This window comes from Helianthus annuus, chromosome 9, assembly GCF_002127325.2.
Source record: "Helianthus annuus cultivar XRQ/B chromosome 9, HanXRQr2.0-SUNRISE, whole genome shotgun sequence".
In the NCBI taxonomy this organism is placed as follows: domain Eukaryota; kingdom Viridiplantae; phylum Streptophyta; class Magnoliopsida; order Asterales; family Asteraceae; genus Helianthus; species Helianthus annuus.
Window position 1 is genome coordinate 108289504 of NC_035441.2, and position 7390 is coordinate 108296893.

A 7390-nucleotide genomic window follows, 5' to 3' on the forward strand; every position below is an offset into this window, starting at 1 on the left:
TTTCAAATTTTAAAGAACAGATTTTTCATTTTCCAAAACATTTATCTGTTCTTGAAGTTTCACTTCATTAGCTTTCAGATTTTTGTTCTCCAATTTTATCCAGAAATCTTCATTTTCAGATGATTTCTGTTTGCTTTCAAAAACCTTTTCATTTTCTTTCAAACCTTTGGTCTCTAATGTCAAACTGTTCACACTACCCAACAGTTTGCCATTTTCGACTTTCAACTTCTCACAAATACCCTGTAAGTCTAGAATCTGTTTTTCATCAGCTTTCTTCTTATTGTTCAACTTCTTGATCTCCAATGCTAAACTTTCTGCATCCTTCACAAGTTTGGCATTGACTGTCTTGAAGTTGTGACAATTTGAGCATACTGATGCAGACCTTGACGATTCATTCTTCACAGATTCTTTGACTTTTACAGCTTTTTCTTTCCTTTTCTCATCCTTGATCACCATCTGTTCTTCAATCTTACCAATGAGTGGAGAAATTGTCAGTTGAGAAAATTCTCTAGAACTTTTCAAGTTCAAGACATAATCTTCCCATTCTTCTTTCGGTAAAGCACTGATAAATTTTTCAACCCACTCTTCTGGTGCTTTGGTTAAACCAACTTCGGACATTGAACTAACAAGATGTTTGTATCTCTTAATGACACATCTTGTGCTTTCTCCTGGAAAACCTGAAAATGAATCAAACTCTTTCGTTAATACTCTTCTTTTATCAACTATTTCTTGAGTCATGTTAAAGACATTAAAACCCATGATTCAGTAACACGTTTTTCAAACACTGTGAGAGATAAGCGGAACTGTGATGTCCGGAAAAATCGGTCTGTACGTAAATCCGAAATCAAAAATCGGATCAGATAACTCAAACCGAGCAAACCCTGACGATTAATCGAAAGAACTGAAATTGGACTTAAAAGTGATCCAATGGAATTGGCAAAAATGGACCAACAAGTAAATTCGAGCGGGCCAGCTATTTCAATCGAGCGGACCAGAATAAACTATTCGAGCGGACCAAACAATATGTTTCGAGCGGACCAGACTGTTCGGACGAGCGGTCCTAAATCAGTCGTTCGAGCGAGTCCAGTTGAGCGGTCCAGAATAGTGATCCGTATGTGTCAATCGAGCGATCCACAAATGTCACTCGAGCGGTCCAAAGATGTCACTCGAGCGGTCCAAAGATGTCACTCGAGCGGTCCACAAATGTCACTCGAGCGATCCAGCCAATTGTTCGAGCGATCCAACTTATGAGCGATCCAGGATGGTCCAATAAGCGGTCCAGGGGTAATTTGGAGCGATCCAGGCCTGAAAACTTCGCGATTTTGAACCGAAAAACCTTGATATCTCTCAAACGGCTTGGAATTTCGAGCCGAAACTTGGTAGGGTTTTTAATCAACACATTTCGCACAACATACTCAAAAATCAGCCAAAACGGACCGTGAAATCTTGGTCTGACGTGAGAAAGAAGGTATAGAAGAAGAAAAAGTGACTAAATCCAACTGATTTCTGCAGAGAACCTCCTCCTGAGCTCTGATACCAATTGTAGGATCGTCTGGTGACCCGAACGAGTCGTTCAGAGGCTTTCTCCTTGGTTTCAGGTGCGGAATAACAAGAAACTAAGGTAGAAACAGCAGGCAAATCACTTTAACTTCTTGTTTTACTGATATCAAACGTTTACAGCTCAAATCTCGCACCGGCAGCACTTCGGCACGATTTCTACCACTCTACATTTGGGGACCTCTCATAGGGTATTTATAGGATTTCTGGTCCACTCATACGGCATGTCCGTATAAGCGGTCCAGAGTGATTGACGCTCGAGCGGTCCAGCTAGTTTGCCGCTCGAGCGAACCAGCCTATTTACCGTTCGAGCGGTTCAGCCCATTACTAACCAAATAAGCAATCCAGCAAGCCTAAAACTATACAATCTCACTAATTCTCTTATTACGCGCCCAGATCTAACAATCTAAGACAATGACTCGATACAAGACGGAATCAGCAGATGTAGTGTACCAACAGATTTTTTTTTTCTTTTTTTTACTTTTAATGTGATTCCATTGCTGAATTGACAAGATCGATACAAGAATCACAAATCTACAACTTTCTCTCTCTACTTTCTCTCTCTAGAAAGTCTTCTCCAAGTCTTCTCCAAAGTCTAACTCAAAATCTCTAAAAGTCTCTGACTAAAATCATGACATACCTCCTATTTATATGGTCAAGGCAACTAAATGAAAGTTCACACTAATTACAAGTTTGCCACCTTGCCATTTCTAACTAAATATGACATAATGTGCTAGATTTCTTCCGGCTTCTCACTACGACTCGGATTGACGAAGGCGATAGACAAAATATGCATCAACAACGAGTCGATCAGAAGAGCGCTTAGACAGAATCAGAGGCGGAATTCATTGATTCGGTCTTCGTAAAGCTTGATTTCACTATTTAACGTCTCGTTTATTGATCAATTGACAATTATACACGTTCTGGAGACAAATCGGCAGGGCTTCACCGTTACACCTTCAAAAACACACACTTAGATCCGCTTGAATGACTCACATATATATAGGCACACTGGTTCGCTTCTATGGACATGTCCATATAAGCAAACCTCATATGAACTCATAAACGAACCAACATCTGAGTCCATACGAGCGAACCTTATGTATAAGTGTCATATAAGCGGACCGTATCAAGAACCACATAAGCGAACCTATGTTATTGACATATAAGCGGACCTACCTAAACTTATGTGTTTCTTGATTTCCGTTCACTCTATAATCAGCCCTAGCCTAAGACTCGAACTAAGATGTAGTCGACAGACAACTGCACCAACAAATATGATACAAACATGGTGGATACGCCGCTGGTACTTCCTATATATAAATGCTTGTATAATATTACATATCGTAGCGTTATCTAAGTCATTTCAGTTTAGACACATTACATTTTACACAAATAACATACTCTTCACAAGACATTATTTTTACAAACAACTTATCGTTTTTCAAATGGTTTACAAAGCAAGACAAATTACAAGGTTCATGACTGACTGTTATTAAACGTTTCTTTAAACTCAAGTCATGAATCCCATTTTCACAAAACATATGTATCTCACAGGCATTTTTATGCTGACGTACCTACTTTCACATGTGTTTTCAGGAGCTGTTCCATAGGATGATGATCATGACACTAGGGCGGACCTGTGCCTTAGAGACTAAAAATGAAGATAGACTTAGTTAATTATGTTATAAACTCTTTGTTTCATGTTTGAAGACAATGTAACACGTTTGTTGATAAATAAAATGTAACTTTAATTTCCATGGTTATGAAACAATTAATTTTGTCCCAACACTCCCCGGCGTTTCCGCCGCGGTTGCATGTTATACGCGGCCGAGGTGTGACATTCATAAGTATGTGTAGTCGCATTTACGTATTTAATTGTCGATATTGTTGATGCAGTTTTTGTGTCTGTCGCTTGTTCTTATTACGTTTGTAATGATATGTAATGTACGGTCTTTCGGTTTATCGAGTCTGTATGTTTTGGTCGAGTCGACCAAGCCAAGATATCCTCCTATCTTGACTTGGTACGACATTTACATAGTTTTGATATGCAATGCAACTGCATGTGTGTAGTCTGCAAGGTTTTTTGTTAGTTTTATATCTGTTCTGCAGTTTGTCTGTCAAGTGTTTTGCTGTTTGCAGCCTCCCACGAAGAACCATTCTTCGTGGGATATAGATGATGTGCACAAAATGCAACATATAAATTACATCAATTGTGGCATAAAACTAACCCCTTTTTAGTACTAATGTTGGAAAAAGTGTGTTTTTGTCTTCCTTTTGTATTTTCAGGATTAAATGAGCTCAAATGAACAAAAGAAGCATAAAGGCAGCTAAATCTAATATAAATACCAGAAAAGGAACACATGTGGCATGCCCGACCCCCGACAGCATCTTCCCAAGCAAAAACAAGAGAACAGAAAGCTGAACACGCCCCGTGCTCAGTGAGCACGGGGGCGTGCCCAAGTGTCAGCAGAAAAGACAAAGCTGTAAAAGCTTCTATCACCCACCACGGGAGCGTTCCCAGCGGACACGGGGCCGTGGTCAACTCTAAGATTCGCAGAATCTAGGGAAATCTTGATAGTACAGATACGCTTCTGCATACGGGGTCGTGCCTAGCGGACACGAGGGCGTGGTCAACTAATGCAGACAAACTGTAATTAATGAAGAAAGGGAAGGGGGATGGACACGGGGCCGTGCCCGAGCTGCTGTTCAGGCTATAAATAGGGGTGCTTGGCTCATTTGCAAACCATCCCTTGGCACACCACCTCTCTCACACTTCACCCACCCACCACCACCATCACAACACCATCATCCATCATCCATCATAGAGTGTGTGAGTCATCTCGGGATCCAAGATTGATCGTAAGAGTTCTTGACAATCAAAGGCCATGTTTGCCTAAGTCTCTTATATCACTTGGTGAAGACAAGTGTCTAGTGTAATACTTTTTATTTTTAATCTTTTCGCACTTTTTATTTGGTTATGTATTAATGACTTTAATAACTAGTTTCTTATGTTGAAGGTGATTCTTCCTTATCGTTTATCCGTGGTGTCTTGGCATTATTTTACTGTCTATATAAAATAAAAGATTTTCACCATTCATATATCCACGGTCTATATGGAGATATGTTGGCTACCTGGTCGGGGGTTAAGGGAACGGTTTGGTAAGAGTCTTGCCTTCTTCAGTGTATAGATCCTGCAAGAACCTGGGTCAAATTTAGTAGGACCTCCTTCAATACCCACCGGTTTTGGATGGCGGGGGTCCAAACTCTTTGATCCCCTCATATGTAAGCTACTATTAAAACTTTAACCCGGCTACTTAGGACTGTATCCCTGCTGACTCAGACTACTTAGCCGAGGGTAACGTCACCTTCAAAAGAGGGGCTTACCACATTATGCATTAATAACTTAATTAATTATCTTTCAATAATCCGACCCTTTAGGATTGTATCCTTGCTGACTCAAACTACTGGGTTGAGGGTAACGTCACCATCAAAAGAGGGGCCTACTACAATAACTAAGATAATCTCTTAAAAAGTGCAAAAGTGCGGAAATAATCAAAGGTTACACTACACACGAGTCGGATCCAAGTGATTCATCTTGTCTATCTGTTTTTACTTTTATTTTATTTTTCAGCATTTTAGTTAGTTTTATTTTTCTAGTTTAAAAACCTTTTTCTAACTTTTGATTTGATTAGACGTTGAGGATAAACCGGTACTAAAAGCTCTTGTGTCTTTGGACGACCTCGGTATCTTACCAACACTATACTACGTTCACGATGGGTGCACTTGCCCATATGTGTGTTTAGTGTTAGTAAATATCGTGTTTTATAAATTTAAAACTTGATTAAAAAGTGTAAAAGGGCTTAAAATATACATAAAAACCTATACGACAGTTCACACGCATCAAGTTTTTGGCGCCGCTACCGGGGACACAAGGATTTTAAGAAAGTTAGGAATCAACGGCCTAATCATTTTTTCTAATTTTTCTGTTTTTTAGGATTTTCTTAGTTTTTCAGTTTCTGCAGAGCTCAGGACGGGCCGTGCCTGGTCGGACACGGGCCGTGCCCAGCATTGTTACTGGCAGTTTTTATTTTTCGAATTACAGAGAGTTGAGCACGGGGCCGTGTCGGTGCAACATGGGGCCGTGTCGAACTCCCCAGTAACAGGGATCTGGAAAACAATCACTGTATCTCCGACCACGGGCCGTGTTCATCTGAACACGGGGCCTTGGTGAACCTTTTGACCAACATTCTTTTTGTTTTTATTGCAGGACTTGGAACTCAGGCACCACATCTGAACTCTCCACGTAGTGTATGAGCTCCAGTTATAGTAGAGACGTAAAAGAACCCCTAGACGAACCCGAACGCTTTCTAAGAAGAAGACTTAAAGCTAAGAATCAAGAGAAAGTTTCGGGGGACCCACTTCAAATGGCGGACCAACGTACCCTCATGGATTACCTACGACCCACCGTGGGTAATCTCGGCGCCGCTATCAATGCATCGAATGTCGAAGCCAATAACTTCGAGCTTCGGCCACATTTGATACAAATGCTTCAAAACCCCGCAACCTTCCATGGGCTTGCGGACGAGGATCCTCATCTACATATTACTAATTTCTTAGAAATATGTGATACCTTTCGGATCAATGGAGCATCAAACGACGCCATCCGCCTTCGAATGTTTCCATTCTCACTAAAAGACCGAGCTAAGGCTTGGCTTAATGCCCTCCCAGTTGGCTCGGTAAACACCTGGGATGAACTAGCCCAAAAGTTTCTATATAAGTATTTCCCTCCTGCTAAAACGGCTAAATTAATGACTGAAATTAATACATATTCACAAGAGGATGGGGAGTCCTTATATGAAACTTGGGAAAGGTTCAAGGAGCTACTAAGAAAGTGTCCTCATCACGGTCTTGCGGTGTGGCAACAAGTATCCACTTTCTATAATGGGTTGTTGCCACACACAAGACAAACACTTGACTCTAGCTCCGGGGGACTTTTAGGTAATCGTCGCCCAAATGAAATATATAATCAAATTGAGGAAATTGCTCAAACTAATTTTCAGTGGCACACTCCTCGAGGCAATAAATCTATTGCCCCAGGCGCCCATAAGGTTGATGAAAGCACTTCTTTACAAGCCCAAATTGAGGCCCTTTCTTCAAAAATCAAAAAGCTAGCAATGGCAAAAACAGCCTCGGTCATGGCTTGTGAAGGGTGTGGTGGGCCACATGAAAATTGGAGTTGTATGAAAGAATTAGATGATCAAATAGAGTTGGTAAACTACATTGATAATAGACCTAGGCCGTCGGGTCCTCCAACGGGTACCTACAACCAAGGATGGCGTAACCACCCTAACCTTGGTTGGAGAGAACCCGACAATGGTAGTAACCAACAACATCTAAACCAACGAACAAACTTTCAACAACCAAGAATCGAGTCACAAAATTTCTCTCAACAACAAGGTGGACGAGAAAGGCTTGAAGATACTGTATCTCACCTCATCTCCGACACCGAAAAGAAAACTCGGATTGATTTCAACAATTGGAATCGAATTTTAGAAATCAACAAGCTAGTATACAAAACATTGAATAGCAAATAAATCAAATAGCTCAGAATTTCTCCGAGAGACCACAAGGCGCGTTACCAAGTAATACCGAAACCAACCCAAAGGCGCAAGTACATCTCATAACATTGAGAAACCGTACCGTGGGTTCCGAAGAGGCTTCATTACCGCCAACTGAAAGAAGCCAATCTAGCCAAACCACAACTCCGCCCCAACAAGAGAAGGCTTCTCCACCAATTCAAGAGCCTACTAAGACTCCTCCGGTTCCATAC

General features: G+C 41.0%; 1 non-coding gene across 1 annotated transcript; it reads right to left on the bottom strand.

Annotated features, from left to right (window-relative positions):
• Nucleotides 1-6362: 6362 nt before the first annotated feature.
• LOC118482342 lies at nucleotides 6363-6469 on the bottom strand. Its single transcript, XR_004868385.1, has one exon. It is a non-coding gene; the product is annotated as a small nucleolar RNA R71 (small nucleolar RNA).
• Between the last annotated feature and the right edge of the window lie 921 nt (nucleotides 6470-7390).